A 15,784-nucleotide genomic window follows, 5' to 3' on the forward strand; every position below is an offset into this window, starting at 1 on the left:
CTTCACACAATTTACACAAACTGTACGCCTACCACCACCTACATGTGGGAGCACGAACCTCCGACTAGAGCACTGCACGGGCCCATTTTTCCAGCCCGGCCCGGGCCCGCTTTTACATTGGCCCCCCCCCCCCCCCCCGAGCCCGATCAAAATTTTTACGGCGAGACCCGGCCCGTCCCGGGCCCGGAAATATTCTACGTTACCCGCCCGGCCCGGCCCGCCACCACTTTACCTTAGGCCCGTGCCCGGCCCGAGCCCGGCCCGAGACCGAAAAATACATGTTTTTCAGAGTTGAGAGACCCGATAATAACTCGCTGCACGTTACATGCGCACCACTAGAAAGCCCGAGCCCGGCCCGGGCCCGGGACAAAAAGTGCTCGCCCTGTCCGAGCCCGGCCCGAGCCCGTGAAAAAATTGCTCTAACTGGTCCAGTCCGGCCCACTGGCCGGGCCGGGCCCGGGCTTTCGGGTAAGCCCGAGCCCATGCAATGCTCTACCTCCGACGCGATATATTTTGCCAGACAGCATGGGAGTGATGGTTAAGTGCATATGGTTGCCTAGACTTCATTTTTCTGGCTTCAAACGACTTGCTGACTTCGTCAGCTCATCATATTAAATACGTACTGTTCTGCAAATAATTAAATAAACACCATTAAAATTGTCCGACGACAGCATTCGAACACACGACGTCTCGTACGACACTAAAACCTTTACGCCACGAGCGCATGCATGTATACAAGCGGCACAAAACACCCGCAGGAATTTCTCACGGCCAAGCGAGCGCGTTTCGGTTTGACCTTACCGAGGCGCCGTTATAATGCAGGCGAGAACTTGTGCGGGAAGGAACGCGCGGAAAACTCAAGCAACCAGAGAACTGCGTCAGCAACAACAAGGAGAAGGTTACGAAGAGGAAGCGTTGGAACGGAGGCAAGCGTGTCGGCGAGCAATCTGTATGAGAAGAAGAGCAGCAGTACAACATTTATTTCATTTACCAAACACATGATTGGTGGTAAGAACGAGTTTACTTAGGAGATGATTGGAGCGTGCGCGGTATTTCTTGCAGATGCTTATCTCTTAAAATATGGCAGTATTGGTGTCCCGTTTTGAGTACTGGCTTCATATGTAATGATTAAAAACAATGCTACGCACTATATGACAATTTCCGAGTGTGGAGTTCCTGTCCTAATTTTTTGTACTTGCTAATCCGGTTCAATATATCAGAAAGAAAAATGCGACAAAGACACTATTCAGACTGTGATTCACACTTTAAAATGAACGAAATCTCGTTGGTACCAGGTGGTATTCACAAATTGAAGCAACTCGATTTCAACGAGTGCCAATAGACTAAGCGTACGGAAACACCCATGGCACTCGCTCTTTCTTATTTCCAACATTGTGGTGGTCTAGTATCTCACAGGAGTACCGACCACCGCGGGTTTGAGCTTAGCGAGCCACAAAGCCGCGTCAGCCGTCGCCTCCCGTTTCCTAGCGCGCGCGCCACTGTGCACGCGCTGAGGCCGCGAAAGGGTTCTACCGAGCGCTACGCACGCAAGAGAACGTAGTACTGCACTTAGTTAGTGGAAATTGTTTATTTGAGCGATTCCTCTACTACTCCAGGCACAAACCCAGAAAACGCCTGGTTCTGTAAATCCGACCTTCAAGCTCAGCCGACTTAGCCTGCCACTAACGGCGGCTGATGCGTACGCCGCGTTGGCCCCCATATTTTGAAAGCAATCTGTGATGTGGAGAGACTGCGCATCTTCAAAGCGACATGCGATGTGTAGAAAGTGCGTCGAGTGGTGGTAGCTTCGTATGGACACTGCTTTCGACACTTAGTTCGCGTTGAAGTGAGACGCAGCATGAAGGTCAATTCGTGCGCTGCTGCTGCCGCGCTGAGCAGCGTCTGTGTGTTGTCTTGTGGTGCAACTGCACATGCGGTATTTGCTGACGGCACCGAGGAGCATCTGTGTCCTTTCCCCAAGCACGCAAAACCGTGCTATCGCTCGACACACTTGGTTTAACCGCGTTCAACCACGGTAAGTTTTTGTCTTTGGCGACACCCTAACACTGCACAAATGCCCGGTTCCTGACCGGCGCGGGAATCAAGTGGATCCTCCGCTTAGGGTGACAATACAGATGGGGGCGCCGCTAGCAGGTCGCTGCGAAAGGATGGCTCCTCACGACACGCCGCTGGGAATAGTCCCCGCGGCGATGCTGCTAGCTCTTGCGATTACTACTAAGGAGAGCTGCGGCAATCTCCATCGGCTTGGGCCTCCGATAACTGCGGCTCGGTGCAATACGGCCACACACGAGCACTAGGCACCATTGGGCCTCATACACTTTGGAGCAGGTAAGCACGTATGCTGCTGGTCTTTGTTCACGCTAAATTCCGGCCTGTAAAGGCCGCACGCGTAATATGCCCACAGCTGCAGCAGGAAAGGACGAACGGGGAGCACCAATCCCGGTACGTGTAAACAGGGAGTGTGTGTCGCTGTGCGGACTGCATGAGCAGACGCTTACCTGGAGGGACTGTTGCTCAATGCAACTGACCCGGCCGCTACATCCGAGAAATGTAACTCTGGAACCATGACCAAGTGGGTCAGCGTTGAAACGATACACTACAATGAAATCACTTCGGCCTACCTCTAACATAACGCTCAGACTATACAGTACACATTTGGGAACATCCACATGACAATAATGAGCGTTCACGCACACGTGTCGCTGACGTACGGCAAATTCAGCCGTCTGACTACAGACATAGTGCTTGTGTTAGTCGCACATGGTGGTCTGGTAACGAGCGACAACCAGCAGTGCAAACAGTCGCCGTTGAAGATGAGCAACTTGCATTGCGATGAAATCGGGTGACGCAGGCACCTGCTGCCGAAGCCAACACAGCGACATGGATTACCCAGCATTTTAGCGCTAACTCCTTTCCAGAATGCACGTGTCTTTTCTTTTGGGGGCCGCTAATACGGGGCTCACACTTGGTGCCTCACTTTGTGTCAATATGGACGAGTCAGTTTCTTGGGCATTACCTTCGGCCGTCACATTTGTGGGCGTTGCCACCCATGTGGCTATCAACTTCGTACACTTCGGAGCATGTAAGCATGTATGCTGGCCTCTGTTGTCGCCAAATCGCGGCCAACGAAGGCTCCAAGTAAACTTCGCCTACAGCTGCAGCAGGAAAGGACGAACGGGGAGCACCAATCATCAGTACCAATCCTGTACGTGTAAACAGGGAGTCTATGTGGCTGTGCGGACTGCAGGAGCAGGTGCTTACCTCGAGAGACTGCTTCCCAGTGCAACTTACCAGGCCCCGACATCCGAGAAACGTAACATAGCAACCATGACCAAGTGCGACAGCAGTGATTCTGCAATCAAACACTTCAGTGTAGCATTCGCAAGAACCCCGGCTATCGAGCCAGAAGAGCAATGCTGAATGAGACTAGGAAATAAATATTGGAATGAGAAAGCTTGCATTCAAGAAAGAAGCCACTCTGCTCTGCAAGTCCTTTAAGGCCAACAACATTAAGAAAAGTCAAATGCTACATAGCACACGGTGCAAAGGTTAATGCAATACACATGCCGATGCCGCATTTGCTATTTCAGGAGAGGAATTGAACATGGCCACGTACCGTAGAAAATACTGCTACAGATATATTTTGCTACTAGACAAGGACGGGTATTAAGTATGAGCAAAGAATCTGTTGACCTTCACGTTTGGGTAAGTAAGAAGAACGATCTCAAACAAAAATGGGGAATGAAAAAGCTTGCTTTCATAGAAAAAAAAGTTATACTTGGCACAAATTCAATTTGACAACGCCAGGAAGCTGATTAAGGAAGGGCTAACTGACGGAACTGTTTTGGCCAGCGTCGTCCATGCTTGTTCAGAGTTTGCAGGTGCATCTGAACACAAAGAATTTCTTTTGTTGAGGTACCTCGATGACTCTGTCAATATCCGTGCTGGTGGAATGATGGCTGAGGCTCTTATCAGTCTTGATTCAGTCCTCCGCAGACTTGATATCTCATCAAAATACTTCTGCATCCGCTTGTGTAAAAGCCTTGCAAATTTGGCTCCACCCCCTTCCGGTTGCTGTAGATGGCGACTCCTGTGAGGAGGACCAAAATTTGCTTGGTGTAGTCTCTCTTGGGACAGAACAAATAATACCTAAGATACAGCACAGATTAGCCAAACCCATGTAGTGTTTTCTTATATGTTTGAATCAATTGTGGTGAACCGTTAATATGCACAAACATTCATATCATCTGCTACCAACAAATGACAATGTATCTCTAGACTAGCAAGCCAATACAGCATATATAAAGCATATTTATTTCTGAACCCGGTGTTGTTTACCTTGTAGTAGGGCAACCGTCCACACGATGGCCTTGTAGCAGGCAGTAGCTTCTCTTTAATGTGCGTAGTGTGTTGCTAAACATTGGCGCCGTCTTCTTTACCGAATCTCCGGAACAAAAATTTTTACTGCATCAGAAATTGAAAAAAAAAATACAATTTGGGCAATATGAACTGCAAAAAGCTGTGACATATATTGTAATGGTTTGTGACTGCAGAGCACATGCGAATGTACACTGTTCGTTCTAGGGTGGTTAAGCAGCATGTTAAATAAATATTGCTACTGTTCATAAAATGATGTCTGCCTGACTACAATGCGTGTCAACACCTTTAGTATTATTAGGATTCCAAATGAGAATATTTTTACGCTCATTTATGCACTAGAAGCTAGACAGCAATCACACTGCCTGCTTGCATTCATAGCCGCGATTTGGCGTCAACAAAGGCCAGCATACATGCTTACATGGTCCTCAATCAAAGGTATGAAACACATAAAGCTATTAGAACTGATGCATTCTTTTTCTGCACGAACGTGATGCACCGCTTCACAACTGCAAAAATAAATGCTCTAAGGTAAACCAAACTGAACAGCAAGAACATTTGGAAGCAACAAGTATGAAATATGGGTGAATTATCATGCATGCGACTATTTAGTACATTAAATTCAGTACTTTACCTTCAGTTTACCAAAGGGTTATTCGGTTCCGTGGACGAAAGCAGTTTTCCGTGGACTCGAAAAAAAATGATATGCTGACCAGGCTACTCAGTCGCCTATAACTATAGCTACAACGAGATGAAAAATGTGACATGTGTTCCGATATCGCTCTCTCTTTCGTGATTTTGTGTAACGACGGCCTCGTAACTAAAGGTTTATTTCAGAAACGGCAAAGGAGGGCCCTGACTACCCATATGTAACGCAGGATCTAGTTCGATAACTTGTCTCCGCCTGTGAATTAACGAGACGAATATTACATAACAATTCAAGCAGCAATGTTAAACGACTCACCAGTATTGCCGTCCTCAGTAGCAACAGAATCCAGCCCCCGTTTTGACGCAGACCTGTTCCGCATGGATGACGACCGAAACCTAGCTTTCGGGCTTAAATCTCCGCTCGCAAACGTCATTTCACCCTAAGTTAGATAACGCGAGGTATCACAGCGCAATAAGCTGCTTTTAGCACAAAATAAGCAACCAGCTTAACTGTACGAACCAATGAATCTGTGCCTGCAGTGCACGCGAATATACCGGTAATATTTAAATCGAGGCTAGAGGTCACGTGGGTGGTCGATGATGCTGAACGTTATTTTGCGTTTATAATGACAAAAGCAGACTGAGTGCCCAAGAGTACAATGTATACTTAGGAATAATAGATTGTGCTCTTTATGATGTAATAAAAACACTTCGATTAGTGTGGGAGAATGTTTGTAGATTGAAATTGCACTTACTACGGCACCTCTAGCGGGAGACTACGGCACTCACCGGGGCAAATTTTCACGACGTATTATGCTTGGTTTGTTAGCAGCGCCGCGCGGTCGACTTTTTTGCCCTCGTTGGGCATTTGTTGAACTTGAGAGTGTGCGGGGCCTGTGGAGAAGAGAATCGCGCGCAGGAGAAAGTACGAAGGAGTGTGCCAAGCGCGCGGCCAAGCAATGGCACCAGACGAAAGTCTAGGTGGCGTTGAGCCAAGTGGGGAAGGAGAAAAAATAACGCGAAGCTTGAGGAGGAGGGTAGGCGCAGGTCTCGCTGGGTTGACCTACTCTCGCAGTTCCTACTGGTGCTGTGCGTCAAATCGGCGTACCGGGTTCGTTTCGAGATCGCGCAGTACGCTGTATATGCGAGTGAAAGCGTGCGACGGTGAGCCGACGATGGCGGTTTAATTTCGCGCGCACAAGGGAGGAAAGCGGGGACGAAGCGCACCTTATTCCCACCGGGAGGGGAGGGGAAAGGGCTTTTACCCCGGCGGCTGCTGCTTATGGTGCGGCCGCGCGAGCTCTATCTTCAAAATCATCTCCGATGTGGTAAGTCTAGACGTCGAGGCGCACCGCGGGCTCATAGCTTTATGTGCGCTACAGCACCCATACCTTTGCACGTCACCTGTGTTCACGAAGTGAAACGTCACTGTAAGTTCTTTCTTCGTCTGTAAATTTAGATACACGGACTACTGTACAAACTCTTGAGGATGACTGGCGATCCTGAATGTCTGTGCGCTTGCCAGGCTATTGAACATTATCTCTGTATTCCGCAAATTGATTTTCAACCCACCTATTACACTTTCTCGTTCAAGGTCCTCAATCATTTGTTGTAATTCGTCCCCAGTGGTGCTGAAAAGGACAATGTCATCTATAACCCGAAGGTTGCTGAGATATTCACCGTTGATCCTCACTCCTAAGTCTTCCCAGTCTAATATATATAGCTTGAATACAGCTTCTAAACATGCAGTGAATAGCACTGGAGAGATTGTGTCTGCTTGCCTGACCCCTTTCTTGATAGGTAACTTTCTACTTTTCTCGCGGGGAAGCAAGGTAGCTGTGGAATCTTTGTAGATATTTCACAAGATATTCACCTACGCCTCTTGTACTCCTTGATTACGCAATGCATCTATGACTGATTGCATCTGAATGAATCAAAGGCCTTTTCATAATCTACGAAAGCCATGTAGATAGGTTAATTTTACTCCGCAGATTTATCGACTAGAGCACTGCACGGGCCGATTTTTTCAGCCCGAGCCCGGCCCGGGCCCGTTTTTACGTTGGGCGGCCCGCCCGAGCCCGATCAAAAATTTTATGGCGAGACCCGGGCCCGGCCCGGGCCCGGAAATAATCTACGTTACCCGCCCGGCCCGACCCGCCACACCTTTACCTTAGGCCCGAGCCCGGCCCGAGCCCGGCTCGAAACAGGCCCGAACTAGGCCCGAGACCGAAAAATACATGTTTTTCAGAGTTGAGACGCCCGAGAATAACTCGCTGCAGGTTACATGCACACCACCAGAAATCCCAAGCCCGGCCCGGGCCCGCGTCAAAAAACCTGAGCCCGGCCCGGGCCCGGGTCAAAAAGCACACGCCGTGCCCGAGCCCGTGAAAAAACTGCTCTACCCGGCACGGCCCGGCCCGCGGGCCGGGCCGGGCCCGGGCTTTCGGGTAAGCCCGAACCCGTGCAGTGCTCTATTATCGACTACCTGATTGATAACATGAATGTGATCCGTTGTAGAATATCTCTTCCTGAAGCCAGCCTGTTCTCTTGGTTGATTGAAGTCAATTGTTGCCCTGACTCTATTGGAAATTATCCTGGTGAATATTTTATGCAATATGGAAAGCAAGCTAATGGGCCTGTATCTCTTCAAATATTTAACGTCTCCCTTCTTATGAATAAGTTTAATGTTGGCGTTCTTCCAGCTCTCTGGTACACTTGAAGTTGTGAGGCATTGCGTATAAAGGGCCGCAAGCTGTTTAAGCATGATATCTCCCCGATCTTTAATTAAACCAACTGTTAGTCCATCTTCTCCCGCTGTTTTCCCCCGTGTCATATCTTGAAAGGCCCTTCTAACTTATGACAAGTTATAGAAGGAGGCTCTGTATCCTGTTCATCACTACTTCGAATGACGGTAGCGGGAAACTCTCCTAAATAATAAAGGACCTAATAACGAAACGCAAAAGCATGAATGCCTCCAAATCACGAGATGAGGCAGATTTCGCTGAACTGCCAGAACTGATCAACCAGAAGGAAGTAAGTGATATTCGAAAATATAATGTGTTGACAGATTGAGGAAGGAGTAAAAAATGGCCGCAGCATGAAATCAGTGAGAAAAAAACTTGGCATAGGACAAGGCAAGATGTATGCAGTGAAATATAAGCTGGGTAACGTCATTGCAATTTTGATTATATAGCAATCGCAGTAGAAGAATTCTATCCTGACCTCTACGTTACTCAGAGCGGCAAGTGGTGTAGACGCGTGGAAATCGCAGCATGGCGTCTTTCGCCAGAAGCAGCTGCCGCTGCATTTCGAAACTATTTGCAAAAGGGTAACCTGAAAAAATCAGAGAGGCGATTGACGTCACAAGACGAAAGAAACATGCCTTGACAGGCGCTCATCGCATTCCTTGTTAACGTCAGCGTACAAACGCGAATTTGTGCCTGTCTCCTTTTTTTCTTGTTTTTCTCTTCTTTTCTTGCAATACAGACAACCCAACGAAAGGAGGGTTCAACATATTCTAGTTTCATTAAAAGTTTCTGTTTTACAATCATTAGGTTAGATTCATTACATTCACCCTGTTTAAGGGCGGATGTAATACTGCTCCCATGCTGCGCTTTTGTTTCAAATAGAAGGTTCGTTTCAACCAGAAAAGACAATATTGCTGTATCAAGATACCTAATAAACATGCGTCTCGCAAAAATACGACGTGCGGTGTTAATGCGTAGCTATGTTCGGCTAGGTGCCCGTGTTGATTTTCTGCTCTCTTCCGTGCGTCCTTCCTCTTCGTGCCCCGGAAAACTCGTAGCGCCATGTAGGCTTGAATAGGTGCATTTCTGGGATTACACAAAGTTCTGTACGCCTACCGCCACCAACATGTGGGAGCACGAACCTCCGACGCGATATTTTGCCAGCCAGCATGGGAGGGACGGTTAAGTACATATGCTTGCCTAGACTTCATCTTTCTGGCTTCAAACGACTTCCTGACTTCGTCGGCTCATCATATTGAATAGCTACTGTCTGCAAATAATTAAATAAACAGCATTAAAATTGTCCGACGGCAGCATTCGAACACACGACGTCTCGTACGATACTGAAACCTTAACGCCACGGGTGCATGCATCGACAAGCGGCACAAAACACCCGCAGCAATTTCTCGCGGGAAAGCGATCGCGTTTTGGTTTGGCCTTACCGAGGCGCCGATAGAATGCAGGCGAGAGCTTGTGCCGGATGGGAAGCCGGAAAACGCAGGCAACGACACAATTGCGTTTACAACATCAGGGATGAGCTTCTAACGGGGACGCGTTGGAACAGGGGCGAGCGTGTAGGCGAGCCATCTATACGAAGAGCACTACAACATTTCTTTCATTTACCAAACGCATGATTGGTGGTAAGAACGAGTTTACTTAGGAGATCGTTGGAGCGTGCGTGGCATTTTTTTTTTGCAGATCTTTACCTCTTAAAATACGGCCGTCTTGGTTTCGAGGGTTGAGTACTGGCTTCATATGAAATGATTACAAAGACTGATACGCACTATATGACAATTTCCGAGTGTGGCGTTCCTGTCTTATTTTGTCGTTATTGCTAATCCGGTTCAATATATCTGACAGAAAAAAATGCCACAAAGACACTCTTCAGACTGCGATTAAATCTTTAAAATGAACGAAATCTCGTTGGTACCAGGTGGTATTCACAAATTGGAGCAACTCGATTTCAATGAGTGCCAATAGACTAAACTTACGGAAGCACCCTTGGCTCGCGCCCGATGTTATTGCCAACATTATGGTGGTCTAGTAAATCACAGGAGTACCAACCACCGCGGGTTCGAGCTTAGCGAGACACAAAGCCGCGTCAGCCGCCGCCTCCCGTTCCCCAGCGCACCGCTGCGCGCGCGCGGACGCCGCGAAAGGGTGCTACCGAGCGCTACGCACGCAAGAGAACGTAGTACTGCACTTAGTTAGTGGAAATTGTTTATTTGAGCGATTCCTCTACTATTCCAGGTACAAGCACAGAAAACGCCTGGTTCTGTAAATCCCATCTTCAAGCTCAGCCGAGGTCAAACTGGGACTTAGCCTGCCACTAACGGCGGCTGATGCGTACGCGTTGGCCCCCATATTTTTAAAGCAATCTGTGGTGTGGACAGACTGCGCGGTCGCGCGGGCCTGATCTTCAAAGCGATCTGCGATGTGTACAAAGTGCGTGGAGTGGTGGTAGCTTCGTATTCACAGTGCTTTCGACGCTTAGTTCGCGTTAAAGTGAGACGCAGCATGAAGGTCAATTCGCACGCTGCTGCTGCCGCGCTGAGCAGCGTCTGTGTTCTCTTGTGGTGCACTTGTAGATGCGTTGCTGGCCCCGCGCCGAGCAGCATCTGTGTCCTTTCCCAAAGCAAGCAAAACCGTGCACCGGGCTATCGCTCAAAAAACTTGATTTAACTGCGTTCAACCACGGTAAGTTTTACAGCGAAGCTGTCAAGGCTCAGTCGCCGATTGTCGTTTCAACATGTAGGAAAAAACTCTCATTGGCTCGAGCATTTTTTGCTTCGCACTTTTAATGTTTCAGTCTGAGAAGAGAGAGATAAAAAAGGTAAAGGAAAGACAGCGAGGTTAACCAGAGATTATCACCGGTTGGCTACCCTATACCGGGGGAGGGGCAAGGCATGTAGCAGCACCAGCAACGCGCAGAACTGTTGTCGACGGCGGCGGCGTTTTTCCCGCGTTCGCACCGAACGCGCGCGGCGTTGGTGACGTGTTTATGAAAAACGTGCCAACCTTTGGTGTACACTCAATGGCGGTGTACCATAGGGACCATAAGGCCATGGTCCCTGTGGTCACAAAATAAATTAAAACCACCAGATCATAATATTTCTAATTCTTTAATAGTTCAAATAACCAATTAGACCATCACATCTAATAGTCATAATTGCAAATACATAGTTCCCACCATAGTACAGCTTCGCTGGTCTTCCATCTCCACCCCAGTGGAAGGGCTTTTTGTTTCCGACGACGCGTAACACTGCAGAAACACCCGGTCCCCGTCCGGCGCAGGAATCAAGGGGATCCTACACCAAGGGCGACAATACAGACAAGGGCGCCGGTAGCACGTCGCTGCGGGAGGATGACTCCCCGCGGCACGCCACTAGAAAACGTCCCCGCGGCTATGTTGCTAGGGGCCGGCGGACGAGACTGTGTTATGAATGGGACGACATTGACGAAACAGTTGTGGTGAAACAAACAAAAGAGAAATGGCAGCTCATCGGCGCAGCTATGCGCTCCGACAGCGGCGGCGAGGTTCTCTCACCAACAAGTCCGTGACGTCTGGCACTGGCATATACGTTCGTAGAAGGCGAAGACCGCGCACTCTGTTATTTATTCCGACGCATATGTACTTTGATAAAGCAGTTCGCACTCCTCGAGCAGATGCGCTGGGCGGGAATAATAACTTGGTTGCTGAAGAAATTTTGAGCTCATCAATTTTCAAGACGCCGACGGTTCATTTTTAACAGCGAAGCTGTTTATGCCAGCCGTAATTTGTGGTACGTAGCCGTGGTAGCCATGGCAACCCGGAGGAGAAGGAGGAGGAGACCGCGTGCGTTCCTCCTCGCCAGCTCCCTGCCTTCCCGACCCCTGCCTCTCTTTTCTCCGCGGCGCGCTGAGCCCGGATAGATCGATAGATAGATAGATAAATGGATAGATAGACAGATAGATAGATAGATAGATAGATAGATAAAGAACTTTATTGAGGTCCTGAAAGAATCCGCCCCCGTTTTATTTACCCTTTTCGCGGCACTCCCGTGGGCGCTGCCATGTTTGATCACGTGGTGACGCGTCCATTGCTTGCCTCAGCCGCCTCCGTTGCCTCCACGTTTACAATGCAAGCGCGTGACGCCGGCGCGGCGCAGCAAACCTACGTTTCGACGCGTATCGTAGACGGTGCCTGCGTGCACGACACGAAGCTTTGGCCACAGCTTTAGAGGACATGTAAGTGCTTTCAGAGCTCATTACGCCTTGTCCATACGGCGTGAGCAGCCTATATACGGTGCTTGTAGTAAAAGCGGTGCTAGAAATGTATTCTAAGCTGTCCAAGCTTTCCGCTTATGAATTAAATCGGGATCAGTGTGCTCTGCGTTCTTTATTTGGCAAACATTTTCAACCAGCGGCTTGTCATGTGACTCAGTTTACTGAGTCAGAAATATGACTCACACGTTGGCGATAGGGTGGGCGTAAGTTTTCGTGCGAGTAAGGGTGGATGTGTGTAGATAACGTGCGGGAAACATACTATGCCAGTAAGTGGCACTACTTCATTTTGTAACGAGCCGTACTCACTCCCAAGTGCCGACGTTCCGGAGTTGAAGTCCTTTCTTCGCAGATTAGCTATATAGCGCAGGCGGATGATCATTAACTGTTCTTCGGTGCGGCCACTATCTGATTGTTTACTTTCAGCGTAATCACTCGCGGGTGTGCTCTGCTGCGATAAATCTGTTCTTGCTGCGGATAAAGCTTGGGATTTTAATATTCTGTACTTTGTGGTAGCTCGTAGCAAAGACGTATTATCGCAAGTCCCTCGCTTACCCTGTGGACCGTCACGAAACAGTCAGCTTCCAACATTCGTGTCTTGTCGGTGTAGCCGCCGTCACTCATGCTCAGGCACATTGATTCAAGTGTGCGCCTATTCACTCACACGTTGGCGATAGGGTGGGCGTAAGTTTTCGTGCGATTAAGGGTGGATGTGTGTAGATAACGTGCGGGAAACTTACTATTCCAGTAAGTGGCAATACTTCATTTTGTAACGAGCGGTACTCACTCCCAAGTGCCGACGTTCCGGAGTTGAAGTCCTTTCTTCGGAGATTAGCTATACAGCGCAGGCGGATGACTTATCTTTTTTTATTCTTGAGGAAAGCCGCGCATCGCGAAGGGCGGCAACACAGGCAGTCCTTATGCAGCAGCTGCGACACAGGTTGATTCCATTCATTAATATGTGAATCACTATGTTTGCAGCGAACTACCGCACACGTCTTCCCTTTATCGTTACACATTTTGCAGTATGAATTGGGCACAGTGCATTAGCGCACACCCTGTTGCATTTTCGACAGCTGATCGCACAGTAGCAGGGTTGAAGCAGTAATGGTTTCGCATTCGTGCGCGTTCGCTGAGGCAACGTATGGCGCGCTGCCGAAAGCGCCATCTCGTTCCTCTAGAGCAAACTGCTCCGCGAAAAGGGTCGATAGGGGGAGGATCGCGGGCCGCTCCCACGTAGGCACGGGGAGGCCTAGCCTCGCCGCCGGGTCGTGGGCCTTCTGGACAGCCTGGAGTTGTTGTATTAGGACCGGGCTCTAAATCATGGAATCAAATTCATCTTCAGAGAAGTCGTGATGCTTTCCCTGTAAAGAGTGGCACCTCCAGAGCACGCGCGACCGAGTGAAAACTTGCCTGATTTTTTTCTTTTTGGTGTCTGCTCGAAAAAAAATATCATTATAGAGCGAGATGTGTTATTACAGGAAGCCTGCACGTAGGCATTCGAGACGGGCAATGCCAGGTTCCATTTTCTTACCTTACGTCAGCCGGCAATGGTCGTTAGCACAAAAGGCTAGTGATATTCGGCGCGATAAGTGATTAAATTACCCCATGAGTGTCCTTTGTTACATTTCCTTTCGACTGTAGAAAAAAAAAAACCGCAGCAGTTTTGTCTGACCTTGACAAATAACAGTCCAAGATCCACCAAAACTTTCATTTCGGAGGAGTGATTGTAGCGATTTTCAAATGCCCGTAGTTAAAAGCTCAAATGCATTGCCCGTACCGCCCCCACAACATAGTGTCCATTCATTTGTACTTAATGCAGCTGTGGAGAAGCATTTGATTCGTTTAGGACCAAAGAAAACATGGTTTATACCGTTTTACAAAGCCTTCTACCGGTGTGATGAGAAAGTTAATTTACATGCCATATTTTAAATCTGGCCGCACATTTTAGCCGCACATTTAAAATCTGGCATTAAAGCCACACATTTTAAATATGGCTAGCCGAACAGTAATAAAGTGTCCCGCATTTTCCCCAAGTCTGAATTTGAAGCCAGATTTAGTGTTTCTCCCAGGACAGGTGCGCAAAAATTCTGCTAATCTGCGCAGTTTCTAAAACTTGCTTATCAACCGTTAGAGTGCTTAACTGTATAAGTGAATTACAGCAATAACCGCGTTTTTTCCAAACATTTAAGCTATATCTACACTACACCCGTAATATGCCTCCTATTTCCCCCAGATTTACACTAAACTACTCATTGACTACTCCGAATACACCAAGCAAACTTTCTTAGCACTTTCTCTACTCGTACCTCATTTAAGTAGTCGGGAAACGAGTATATGGCAATTATTTGCAAATCCCATAATTACCCACAACGTTTCATGACGCAGTTCTCTTAACATGCACCCGCCGTGGTGTTGTGAATATGGTTTTGCGATGCTAGACCCAGATCAAAACCCGGCCACTGCGAGATGCAAAACGGCCATTAGGGAGGAATGTAAAAATGGGTGAAATGCAAAAACGCCTATGTACCGTGCATTGGGTGCACGTTAAAAAACCCCAGTTGGTAAAAACTACTCCGCGGTCCCCCACTACGGCGTGCCTCGCAATCATATCGTGGTTCTGGCTAGCAAAACCCGAGAATTTCTTTTTTAAATCACAGCCATGGAGGAGGCCGGTATAGCCTTAGCCATGCGTAATCCAAGAGCCACGTTTGTCCTCACGGATTCCCAGGCAGCGCATCGCAATTTCGAAGAGGTCAAGTCGGCCACCTCGCACACTCAATACTGCAACAGGCTGCGGCCAATCGTCAAGAGGGTCAGTGGAAACAGGTGCTGTGGGTACCAGGGCACGCGGGAGTTTGAGGCAATGAGCTTGCTCATGCCTCCGCCCAAGAACTTTTACAGTGGGGCTCCGCCAATTCCTCCACAGCACAACTTCTCGCTGACCAGGACGATCCTCAGCCCCTTCTTTCATATTCTGAGATCCTACAACACCTCCGGCTGAGTAGACGCACTTTACCCCCGCCTGATCCCAAATTAGATAAGGCAACGCAGGTAGCATGGAGACGCTTACAAACATTGTCCTTTCCAAATCCTTATGTATTATCAAAGATAGATTCTATGACATACAATCCGAAATGCAAATTCTGTCCCCAGAGGGCCACGTTATACCACATGGTCTGGGCGTGCCAACACAATCCGCAAATATCGGCCAATCATAATCCGACGACAGTCGAGTGGGAGGTGGCCCTGTCCAGCTCGGACCCAGAATACCAACAAGCCCTGGTGAACCGAGCCCGGATGGCGGCAAAAGCCAATGGTCTTCCGGACTAGAAGGTCCGACTACAAAACGGCTATTAATTTTCAATAATAAATGTTTTATTCTCTCTCCACCAGGACACTGGGAGGTGTGACGACAGACAGACAGACAGACAAGAAACTTTATTTTGTCCTAAGGGACTATGTCGACGAATAATGGTTTTACAATTATTCCGAGTACTTGAATAAACACTATTTTTAAAAAGCCGTAATTAACTTTTACTCACTTGCACTACTAACTTGTACTACTGGTTGTAGAGGAATAATACATACTGTAAGGCATACGCACTCGATCAGGCCTATGCGTTACTATGACTGACCTGTTTATTTACTAAAGAATAATATTGACGCGTTTGCTCTAGGCAGACGACAACGACGATGGGAGCATTAACGGACTCCGTCTAGTGGGT

At 48.3% G+C, this 15,784-nt stretch overlaps 1 protein-coding gene across 13 annotated transcripts in view; it reads right to left on the reverse strand.

Annotated features, from left to right (window-relative positions):
• LOC119448894 (beta-1,4-N-acetylgalactosaminyltransferase bre-4) overlaps positions 1-15,784 on the reverse strand; it is a 174,617-nt gene that overhangs the window by 123,386 nt on the left and 35,447 nt on the right. The window contains exon 1 of one of the 13 annotated variants that reach the window (XM_049666075.1): positions 3,283-3,427. The exons of 10 other annotated variants lie outside the window; for them this stretch is intronic. The gene's annotated coding sequence lies outside the window, so the exon portion shown is untranslated. Of the gene's footprint in view, positions 1-3,282; positions 3,428-15,784 lie in introns of those variants that run through there. 2 more of the 13 variants (XM_049666076.1, XM_049666078.1) reach the window with 2 other exon arrangements.

This window comes from Dermacentor silvarum, chromosome 4, assembly GCF_013339745.2.
Source record: "Dermacentor silvarum isolate Dsil-2018 chromosome 4, BIME_Dsil_1.4, whole genome shotgun sequence".
In the NCBI taxonomy this organism is placed as follows: Eukaryota; Metazoa; Arthropoda; class Arachnida; order Ixodida; family Ixodidae; genus Dermacentor; species Dermacentor silvarum.